The sequence below is a fragment of the Sturnus vulgaris genome, chromosome Z, assembly GCF_052056855.1.
Source record: "Sturnus vulgaris isolate bStuVul1 chromosome Z, bStuVul1.hap1, whole genome shotgun sequence".
Taxonomy (NCBI): domain Eukaryota; kingdom Metazoa; phylum Chordata; class Aves; order Passeriformes; family Sturnidae; genus Sturnus; species Sturnus vulgaris.
This window is the reverse complement of record NC_142283.1, coordinates 1,905,416-1,917,563: the sequence shown is the minus strand read 5'-3', so window position 1 is coordinate 1,917,563 and position 12,148 is coordinate 1,905,416. Positions and strand designations below refer to the sequence as shown.

The 12,148-nt window shown below is 44.9% G+C and overlaps 1 long non-coding RNA gene across 1 annotated transcript; it reads right to left on the bottom strand.

Annotated features, from left to right (window-relative positions):
• Positions 1-933: 933 nt before the first annotated feature.
• Positions 934-10,062, bottom strand: LOC148219559 (uncharacterized). Its single transcript, XR_015799494.1, has 5 exons — positions 7,963-10,062; positions 6,820-6,940; positions 6,398-6,512; positions 6,133-6,318; positions 934-5,427 (listed from the first exon to the last, which is right to left on the bottom strand). It is a non-coding gene; the product is annotated as an uncharacterized LOC148219559 (long non-coding RNA).
• Between the last annotated feature and the right edge of the window lie 2,086 nt (positions 10,063-12,148).

Below are 12,148 nucleotides of genomic sequence, written 5' to 3'. Positions count from 1 at the left end.
GAGTGGATCTTGTAAGTTCAGGTGTGAAAGTATGGGGAGGAAAATTGACCTGGTGTGAAAAATATTCTGGATAAGCACAGTCCCAGGAGCTGCAGAAAAGGTTGTCAATGATGCCTCAATGCATGCAAACATTAAACACCATTTTTAAGCTGCAGTATGCAAGGACTGCTCCTTCTGTTCAACTGGGACACCAAACATTGGTGGAGTGCCTGGGGGAAGAGGAAGGTGGGGAGGAAAAGGGGTAACTTCAGCACTGTAGCAGAACAGGACTTGATATTTTCAAGGGAAATCAGCACAGAAGAGAAATGAGCCAGGAAAGTGACCGGGAAAGATTAAGATTGGTGATCCAGAAAAACCCACATATATTTGAAGTGAACATCTGACCTGAGAGGGAGTAACTGCTCAGGGGAACAAAGCAGAGGGAAGGAAAATCCCTCTGGCTGATGCTGGGATGCATCATGTTGCTCGTTATTAATTTCCAGCAGGCCCTCCTGGGTGAACCTAAGTCAGCACCCAATTTTGGCAAAGCTTCAAACATCACTGTCTGAAGTCTGCTGTTTGACATAGAGCAGGATCTTTACGTGCAGCTTGGGATTTCCAGCAGGAGAGTTCCAGGCACTGTTTGCAGGGCAAGGATGTCCACCCAGCTAGACACCAACATGAGATGCTCCAGGTGCTGAGAGAAGTTTAAGTAAAGACTAGAATTGCCTCCAAAATGGCATACACACTTTTATTTTTTTTTTATTTTTTTTTTAATTTGTTTTTTTTTTTTTGCTGGTTAACACACAGACCTCCAGCCTCCTGCCAGAGATGCACATTTGCCTCCTGCCTCCCCTGGAATTTTTTTGGCAGTGCACTGTTCCATGAGAGGAGCTGAAATGGAACAGGCAAATTCTGCTCAGCAACAAGTATCTGTCACCATTCCAAGAAAAATCACCTTCTGACTCTTCACCCATTGAGAAAATAGCTCTGCTGTGCTGGTTTTCAGCTGCAGCATCCAGACCTCTTCCACCTTTCCTTTTTCAAATCAAGTTCTTCTTAATTTCTCACCTTAATTTCTCACCTGTAGACCATGAACTTTTCACCTATAAGAAATAAATTTCTAGCAGCACCTACTCAAGACCAGTTGATTCTGGTAGGATGAATATCTTCTCGTATACAAAGATATTAAATACCATATTTAACTCAGTTAGCTTTTTAACTAAGGTGTCAATTTGTTGGATTTTTTTAGGTGCATTTAAGGCCATACACTGGAAATTTTATTCAGACTGAATTTGTCTTGTTCTGTCAAAGCACTGCATTCATTTTCTTGCGAAATCAGTTCAGTTGGCATCAATACCCTTTACAGAAAGTAAACCTATGCAGCCTTCAAGAAAGGCAGCTCTCACAAATAAACATGTGAACACCAATCTAATCTCAGCCAGCCTGTACCAATTGCTCTTTTTGCCTTGAAACTGTGGCACCGGAATTACAGCATTTTATTTTCTTGCATACTTAAAGATGACAACAGCAATTTGCTCATCACCTTGGAAAAAAAAAAAAAAAAACAACAAAAAACCACGAAACACTGTATGAGCAGGGGATATTTGATATAAGATAATGTGATAAAGCAAGTTCCAAGTCAATGTTGTAGGTCCAAAAATAAAAGGTTAAATGCAGGTAGATAAATACAAAATCAAATGCCTATTAGATGGCAAATTCTACCTTCTCTACCTGCCCGAGGCAGTGCCCTCATTCTGACTTTTTGCTGCTGAATTCAAGCATCTGAATTGTCCCTCTCTGGATCACATCACAGAATTCACCCCTAAACCTATCCCGGGTGCATTTCACTGGCTGTGCACTCTCAGTTTTCCACCTGGCAGCACAAACAGCTGCCTCTCACTTTACTGTGAATCAGCATCAAACTGTGCACAGATAGGTGTGCTTTCCTCTATATTTGGTGTTATAGCTCTTTCAGGGCACTGTACAAGGAGTTAAGTGGTTTCAGATGTAAAAGTCTGGGTTTTAATGAAGAATTAATTAGGTGAATTTACAGAAAACGTGGAAATTTTAGATTATGTGTGCAAAAAGCAATTAATTCTTTCACTACTCTGGATTGGATCTACCTATAAAATTCAATAATCCTGCTGCACCCAAAACCTCATAAACACTTCTCTTCTAAACAACATTATTTTCTAGTTCCCTAAAATGGAGATCAATAAAGAACTTCCTTAATAACCAAAGATATTTTTTTTTTTTTTAATTAAGGCTCTTCATTTGTAGTCCCTCGTACTGGAAAGCTGCAACCAAGATCAGCAAGTATTCTGACTAAAAGAGGGAAAAGAATTTTGGTCTATTGTTATGTTAAAGGAATGTGGAGAATATAAAATTCAATATCCAGAAACTTTTTTTTGTTCAGACTGGGTTTCTGTCCAATGTACTGCCCAGCTGCCTTAATCTGCTGGGCTCAAAAATCTCCTGGCATGAAGAAAATAATGTAATAGTTAAATTATTCACTAAATACTTAAAAATACAACTGTGTTGCCCTCATTGTTTGCCCTTATTCTAAGAGTTTTCTGTGACCATAAAATTTTTTTCCCTGCTGAGAAGAAAGATAATTCTTTTCACCAATTGCTTTGTTGGTACTCTCTTGTCACAAGGGCCTCCCTCAGAAAATGAAGACTGAAAAACAAATTGTTTGACCTCTCTTTGTATTATCCAATAATGCACAGAGAATTGGGAAAAAAGGTAGTATTAGATCCACCTGAAAAATAGTATAAGATGCAGGAAAGAACTAAAGAAGTAGTTTTTTATTGACTGTGACATTTCTCCACAGAATACTTCATTGGTGGGGACAGAAATAATGTCAGGTTCAAAAAAAGACATGCACACACATATACATAGCAATTATTTTTAAAAGCACAAACGAAACCATTTTTTTTTTTTTTTAAATGGCTTTTTCAGCTGTTTTAGGAAGGCATTCAGGTATTTATTTGGGATGCTATGAAAATATCACTCTGATTATTCACTGACACAAAATAGCATAAGAGCAACTTTTTTTTGTTTGTTTGTTTGTTTGGCTTGGGTGGGCTTTTTTTAAATCTAAGGAGTTTTTCTACATTTGATCCCCAGCTCAGCCAGTTATTTGCCTGCTGCTTGTGGTGAATGGTTCGTGGTGCAGCTTGAAAGGAGCAGAGACTCTGAAGATAGGAAACCCATTTTTAAAGACTCCAATCCTCTTTATAGATCAAGATGAGGGTCCCTGTGGCTGGAGCTCTGCAGGGTTATACCCTGAACTGCTATTTTAGTTTGTATCCTCCACAAATGACAGAACCCCTTTATTCATTCTGTGTTTTGGCCAGCAAGGCTTCACCATTTTTTTTTTATTTAATTTTACCATTTTTGGTGTTTTTAACTCTGCTTCCTTTCTTGTAGATTCTCTGCAGAGCTCTGATGTGCCTTTTAAAATAGAGAAATTCTCATGTTGCTAAGGATATATACCTTTTGCATTTATTGCAAAAGTATGAGGAAAGCTGGGCTGAGCTGAAAGACTTTTACTATGTAGGGCTTGATTTTTAGTAATGTGGCATAGCTCACAACTGTAAAACTTCAGCATTCCAACATCATTTGGTTCTCCTCATATGAATGGTTTCATAGATTTTAACTCAGAATTTATGCAGGTGAAGTTAATTTCAGCACTGGTGAATAAGATTTTTTCTCCCATTTAAATTGTTTTTCTTAAATAACCATCCTCATTTAAAAAGGAAAAAAAAATTCCCTGAATCTGGTCTTTATAAGACTCTTTTTCTAACTGTGCTCAGAAGACATATTTCCATATGAAAAGGTAAATCATCATTTTCTTATTATATTGATTTTCCACTTACAGTGACGGCAAAGATTTTCAGTCTTCCTAAAAAAGAAAATAAAGAAGGATCAAAGTCAACACATTTTTATAACCTGATGAATATTTTCCACACTGAATCATTCAAGAAATTAAAACCAACAGTCTACAGCATTTAAAATCATGGTGTGAACACACCCCAGTGTACAAACGCTGTGCTCCTAAACATTTAAATTCATTAAGTTCTTGGCAGCCCCATCCTATGTGTGCATATGTTTAATATATTTGTACTGACAGAGACTCCACTTCAAAATACTCTACGAGATAGGGATCATGAGATGGTATCAAAAGTGATTCACTGGTTCTTGTCACAAGCTGGACAAGGTTTTCATCCCCTTTGACAATTTTTTTCCAAGGACAAGTAAACAGGAAATGGGAATAAGTTCATCCAGCTTTCCTTCAGCTGCACCGATGGAAACCCTGCACAGAGGACGAGCAGAATTATTATTTGAGTTGACCTATACATATATACTCAAATAATGAGTTTTAATTCTAGCAAATCCCCCCCAAAAAAACCCCACCATGAAAGCCACACCTGCAGGTGGAAATGCTGCTGTCAAAAACGGAGCATTCTATTACCACAGAAACCTCCCCGTAGAAAATGTGTTAATGGGCTCAAAAGACAAAGTGACTGCTTCCTTTGCAGGGAACCATGCCATCCATCACTTCCAAGCAGCAGCACAATAAATTCCACAAGTAGATATGGAATTGCCAGGACAGATCATGACAACCCATCAAACTCCTTGGAGAAAACATACCTGAGTATCCAGGACACAAAAACCCTAGCAGAATTCAAGACAACGATCAGAGGCACCTTTTAAGCACTGCAAATAGCAAAACCTCTAAGATATCTTTCACAAGGTATCTCTCAAAAAATATTTTTCAAGTGTTAGCACCTCTCGTTTGAGGCACATCCCATAAGAAACCACAAAGCAGTACTCAAATAAGGAACTGATATCAGAGCTTCTCATGGTTATTAAAGGATATCTCAGCTATAATTGAAGCCAGGGAGCTACAATCAGGATGATCCTTATTAAAATAAACTAATGAGATTTGACAGAATATGAATTTAAGCCTAAATACCAACAATGTCACGCTGTCAGCAAATGAAATATATTAACTGAAAACTGTTGCATTTGATTTAAGGCCCCATCATGCAAAACGAGAAAAGAGGTCACCCCAGACCTTCAGGGAATCTGCTCTTACAGAAATTTTAATTTTGCTCACAACCCCTGGGAAGCAAAAATAATGAAGTGCCTTGCTGGGACATGTAAGAGGTGTACCAGTCACACACTGGCAGAGTTGTGGCTCGTGTTTCCTCATCTACCTACACGGAATATTCAGCTGAAAGAGCAGATAATTGGGACTAGATAGCGTGTGCTCCTTTATTCACGCTGGGAATCCTGCTCCATGGGCCTGGGCAAGTGTTAATAATTTCCCCAGGACGAGAGGGATGCCGAGCCTGCCTCTCGTTTCAGCCAGATGGAGAAGGATGGGGTCTGCGTGTTGCTGAGAGTAATGCAAGAGCTCCTTACAGAGCATGGAAGCTGTAAAATAAGGTAGGGTGAGCCAGGAACTCTTTCAAGAAGCCTCTGGATCAGCTCCTGACAGCAACTGGTGAGTGCAGACGTCTGAGCCTTTTTGGATGCAGTGGGAATGCCAAAAATATTCACCCAACCCAAGGCGCGCACTGCATCCGCAAACCCACTAACGAAAAGTGACCCTGAAGTGTGACACAGAGCCATTCCCAGACATTCCTGGCCTCAGAGTGGGAGCCTGGAGGGCTCTGCCTCTGGATACCAGCTGGTTTTGTGCCCTGGTGTCCTGCCCTCCTATAAGCCAGGTGGCCACTGGCTCCTGCCTGGGGGTCAAGATCCAAACCCTTCCGAAAATTTTGGGTGTAACCACGTCTCCCCACATTTCCACACGCCCCAGGAAACACCACCCAGCACGGGAGACAAGCCCTGCAAGGCTGCCAGCCCTGCAGCACCATCCCAGGGGGGCACAGAGCAGGTCCCAGCACAAGCCAGGAGCAGGCTCCAGTTATCCAAGGCCACTGGCACGGGCTCTGCTTGCAGAGCAGACGCCTTGGGAATGTGCCACTGGAAAGCTGAGCTGCCTCTTTTTGTATTGGGACAAGCAGCTGCTTGGAGGCTGCACTCAGATTGCTCAGTGGATGCTCTGAAGAGTGGCCAAAATCTTCAGATTTTCGGTGCTGCCTGGGAGGATGCAGCAGCAAGCAAAAAACTTACCCCTAGTGGCTGGGGCTGCCTGGTGGTTCAGTCATAAAAAGTGTCTTTTTTTGCCTGAATGGCTTGAAGGATGGTAGCAAGCCTTTTGTTGGTGATGGTCCAGCACTGAGTAAAAATTGGCAGAGTTTTCCATGCGAAAATGTCACTCCTTGGACTCACTTCTAGTTTTGAGAGCGCCACAATTCCCTAAAATCACATGGTCCGTGGTATTAGATACCAGAAAATCAGTCCTGTTCACACAGATTGAAAAATGACATCTAAGTACCTGTGCTCTTTGTGGGATGATGCAGCCCCCACAGGTGGAGAAATCACTGATTTTCCAGCAGATATTCACTGATATTCTTTCTGAGACTCAGCTGGCACTGCAGTCTTATCTGCAGCTTTAAAAAATGAGAGTAGTAAAAGCAAATCAAGTCATTTACAGGAACTGATTATTTTCTTTCAACTTACCTGAAAAATCAGTGTTTAAGACAACAGGAGTTGGTAGTTTGCCTTTAGAAGTATCTTATCCACTCCTGAACCTGTTCAGTTCGAAGTTTGCCTTCAATATTTTCCTTTTATCACTTCCTAAACCAGATTTCTGCCATCTAATGGAATAAAACTCGCTCATTTCCAGACTGTGCAGGCATTCATGACACCTGCAAGACCTGCAGAAATTATGGTGAAAATGCAAAGTATTTTGCTAACCTGAGTGCTGGTGGCAGAAACTTTCCTCCTTCTGCTTATACAAAGTCTTGCTCCTCATATTCCTTATTTTCTTCCTCCTTGGCTTCTTGATCACTCTGCCCCAGCAATTCACCCCCAGGGTCTATCAGGAAAACAGAAATGCAATTAAGAGCAAAACATTTGTAGCTTACAGAAGCTGAGGACAAACTCCCAGCCTGGCATGTGGAAGAGGCCCAAACTCCTTGTGAGCTGCAGAATTATTAACAGCAAAAGAATTCTCAGAAAAGCCTGGACACGGCCCAACTTGCTAATAAGTCAAATCAGATTTCCGAGGCAAGGCAGAGATAACACAAGATCAGAAGACAAAAATCAATGAATATTCTGGAGAGGGCCGTGTAAAGATTGCGTGATGAAGTGCTAAGTCAAAAGTGTGTTTATATGAAAATCATTCTCCTGATACAATCAGGCAAGATGGAGACTATGCAAATTCCTTTTACAGAGCCCATCCATCTATCTCCAGAGAAAGTGATGTTGGAAGAGAGATAATCTGCATTTTTTTTTTCTGTGATTTTTTTTCTGTGATTTTTTTTCTTTTTTTTTTCTTTTTTGGCTTTCCATTTGCTTAGCAGTAGAAATGAGAATGCTGTGAACAAGGAAAAGATTATGTAGACAGGAGTATTAAAAAGCTGCAAATATCTCACTGAAACCTGACAAATAGTCTGAAGAAAACAACCTTATAGTGTAAAAACCCCAACTTGTAAAAAAGAAAGAGAAAACTCTGTAGACTGAGAATCTATAAATAATCTCAAATGGAAAGCTGACTGTTCAACTGGCATAAAATGATTTCCTTTATTTTCAGTCAGTTTGGAAAACCACTGCTTTAATATATTTTCTTTTGATTAAACGTTTTTTTAAATGGGTGGTACTTTATTTGTCACCATATTTGTATTTCTCTTCAGCGTTTTCAGTACAAAATTTGCATGAATGTGTAGGGTTGTTTCCAGAAAAAGAAAATCAGAAATAAAAAGAGTATGTTCTGCTGCCTTTTTTTTTCCTGCAGATTTCAGTAGCTTTATGCCAGTGACTCATAGCGTCCACCCTGCTGAATTTTCCAAGCAGAGGAAGTGCATAACTCACATTTTTCATCATATTATTAGCTTTTACCTTACATCTTCCTCAGTGGGATCAAGTGTGCTTCATTTCTGCTGCCTGAATCCTTCCATTTTCCTGGATTCAGAGTGAGCACCTCCCTAAAAATGAAATTCGGGGTGAGTGGCCACAGGCTGAGGGAAGGAGGAGATTTCTGGGGTGCCTTGGGGGCCAGCAGCAGATCCACTGATCTGCAAGAAATGTGCAGGAAAAATAATGGTGAAATTTGAAGACAACTGGCCATAAAAGAGGTGCTAAGAACTTAAAAGGAGCTGTACAGATAAAATGGACTCTGCATTTCACATAGGGCAATAATCTTCCTGCAAGAAGATGTTGCTAACTCCTGGTTTTCCTGACAAATCCTAAATTCACCTCACTGTGGCACTAAAGAACTTTAATTTTTATACCAGTTGTGTGTGTGTTTTATGGTTTTATCTCCTTTTCATGTCTCCTCCAGAAAAAAAAAAAAAAAAAAAGCCCTGATGGGCACCAACTCCTGTGATTTGAAAATTCCTAAGAATTTCAGGATGGCAGGATTTTGCAAGGTTTGAAAGCAAGTCCCTCTAGGAGCGAGAAACACAAAATCAAACAAGTGATAAACCTGTTATAAACAAAACCCTGAAACTCTTCTTCCCTGGCTCTTTAGGTTCATTTGGAAGATTATGCTTTAGGTGCTGATTTCTCAGTGTCTTTCTCCTCAAAGCCTGAAAAATAGCCAATTTTAAGTGGCACCAGTGGGAGTTTCCAAAATGTTTTTTCATCGTAGCCCAATGCAACGTGAATGACAATACTTGCTTTTGCAGAGAATGCCATCCTTGCATCCATATTAAACAGGAAAATTCAAAAATCTTTCATAAAATGATACTGAATGTTCGTTTTTTTATTTTTTTGTGGAGTTGCTGCTGTGGTCTGAGGTGCCAGGAATAATAATCAGCAGGCCTGTGAAGTTGCCCGTCGTGACAGTGCTCCTAGGTAAAAGCAAACCCAATATCCGTTCATCTTATCTGAGCTGGGTTTAAGCAAACTGCTTTCACTCTGCACCCTTTCATGGTCAGATACTTGGAGGGGGAGGGAAAAAAAACTAAACTGTGCTTGGAAAAAAAAGGTAATAAACATCCCTGATCACTATTATAGATAGGGTTATTTAATGTTTCTCGAGGATGAAGGATGTGCACGGAGCAGTGCTCTTCAGCTGGGGTTAACTCCACGTCTCTCAGAAAAACCCTCCACGGGGTTGGTACAGAAACATCACCATCAAGATATGCAGATTAAGCCTCCAGAAGTGTCAGAACCATATGAAATCAGATAGTTTTTTTTTTTTTTCTTTTTAACCTCTGTTGAGTGCTAATCAGGCAAGGTCCTTTGAGACAGTGCACTAGCTCGTGTCATGCTGAGCAAAGCTTTTGGGTTTAACCCAAAAACTCCTGCAGAATTGCATTTCTCTCATCAAGCAACACTTATAATTAACATTTTGCTGATTTTGAACCTATGCCTTTGCTCCACAAAACGATAACATCTCTCTAGTACTTTATACATGGAAAAACACATTTTGCCCCAAAACAGCATCCCTGTACCCAGCATCTGGCTCAGCAATATTCAGTTGTGGGGGCCTGAAGGATGACTATGGAAAACCTAGGAAAAAATGAAATTTCCACAGATATATCCTCTTGGTATCCAGCAGCTCCATTAGCTGGTCTTCAAACCACCATAAGATGCCAGAATTAACTTTAAGATTTACGAGAAGGGTTAATTTTAAGACTCTGTGATGTTTCATCCTCTTAGTTGCCTGAACCTGACTTATAACTGGAAAAAAATAAAATTAAAAACCACACAGGCCCACTTTGCTGTTTCTCTGGGTTAGTCTGTCTAATAAACCAAAAATAGGGCTCCTAAACCACAAGTAGGGCTCCTAAAAGCCTTGCTGACCCAAACCAGCACGGGGTGTAGATGATCTGGAGTCTCTCAGCCCAAACCCGCTGCAAATAAAACAAGTAAACAACCCGAAAAGGAGGGAAACGAACATCACGAAACACGACGGCGGCGAAAAAAAATGGGCGAAATGCCCAATTCTGGTCACTTTCACAGCGCTCCCCGCGGTATCCGTGGTGGGGAGGGACAGGGTGGAGGCAGCGAGGCCAGAAGGGCCCCGAGGATGGGGATGGGAGGGGGACGCTGTCCCAGCCCAGCTCCCCCGGGTGTCCCCGGAGCTCTGGGCAGAGGCACCGCTGCCTGCATCCCATCCACATCTCACCCCGCATCCCGCATCCCTCCCTGAACCCATCCCACATCCCTTCCCGCATCCTGCTCTGCATCCATCCCTCCCTGCATCCCTCCCTGCATCCTGCTCCCTGCTCTTCATCTCACATCCCGGATCCCGCATCCCTCCCTGCATCCCTCTCCTCATCCCACATCCTGCATTCGCCATCCCGTCCTGCATCCTGCCCCTCATTACACATCCCGCATCCCAGCCCACGTCCTGCATCCTGAGCTGCATCCATCCCGCCCCGTATCCCACCCCCCATCCCTCCCTGCATCCTGCACCCTGCTCCGCATCCTGCCCCGCACACCGCCCTGAATCCTGACCCTCACCCATATCCCATATCCCAGCCCACATCCTGCATCCCGCTCCGAACCCATCCCACTCCGCATCCCTGCCTGCATCCCACATCCTGCCCTGCATCCATCCCTCCCTGCATTCCTGTCTGCATCCCGCATCCCTCCCTGCATCCACATCCCGCATCCCGTCCCGCATCCTGCCCCGCACACCTCCCTGCATCCCACCCCTCATCCCACATCCCACCCCGCATTCCACATCCCGCATGCCAGCCTAAATCCCGTCCCGCGTCCTGCCCCACATCCCGCATCCCATATCCCACATCCCATATCCTGCATCTTGCTTCACGTCCATCCCGCACCCCACATCCCTCCCTGCATCCCGCATCCTGCCCTGCATCAACATCCCGCATCCCGCATCCTGCCCCGCACACCGCCCTGCATCCTTCCCCCCAATTACACCCACCCCGCATTCCTCATCTCGCATCCCACCCCGCATCCCTCCCTGCATCCCGCACCCCGTCCCGCCTGCTGCCCCACACACCGCCCTGCATCCTTCCCCCCATCCCACATCCCACTCCGCATCCCCCATTTCGCATCCCATATCCCACATCCCCCATCCCAGCCACATCCCATTCCACACACCCCGCATCCCGTATCCCTCATCACGCATCCGACATCCCCCCCATCCCGCATCCCCCATCCCCCATCCCGCATCTCGGATCCCCCATTCCACATCCCGCATCCCTCATCCTCATCCCTCATCTCGCACCCCGCAGCCCCCATCCCCCATCCCGCATCCCGCATCCCGCATCACTCATCCCGCATCCCCCATCCCCCATCCCGCATCCCCCATCACTCATCCCGCATCCTGGATCCCCCATCCCGCATCCCGCATTCCCCATCCCTCATCCCCATTCCCGCACCCCGCATGCCCCATCCCGCAGCCCCCATCCCCATCCCGCACCCCGCATCCCCCATCCCCCATCCCGGATCCCCCATCCCGCATCCTGGATCCCCCATCCCGCATCCCGCATTCCCCATCCCTCATCCCCATTCCCGCACCCCGCATCCCCCATCCCGCAGCCCCCATCCCCATTCCCGCACCCCGCATCCCCCATCCCGCATCCCCCATCCCCATTCCCGCACCCCGCATCCCGCCTGCCCGCGGGGCCCCGCGCTCCTCCCGCCCCGCTGGCCCCGGCCCGGCGGCCGGAGGTGTGTTTTCTCTCCGTGCCCCATCAAAGCCCCCTCTGTTGTTGAAATACGAGGCCGCTTCCTCCGCGGCGGAGGCGGGGATGGACGGGCGGGCCGAGCTCCCGCCGCCCCGAAGAAATGTCCCTTTGTTCGGCCGGGAGGGGCCGGTGCGGCCCCACCCGGGGCTCTCAGCATCCCCCGTTCGCCAGGAGGGTGGGCAGGACCCGCCCGACCCCCGGGGTGCCCCAGGCCGGAGTGAGCCCCAGGGGATGGGGACCCAGCCCCCGGCCGTGTCCGAGCATCCCTGGTCCCTGAACACCTCCCCTGGGGCCACCTGCACCTCGGTATTTTACACTGCAGAAGAGCACTGAGCACCTTTTTTGGTGTTGTTTTTCTCTTCTTTTCCCAGCAATTTTATTAATAATTGAATTAATTTTGTTAATAACCTCAA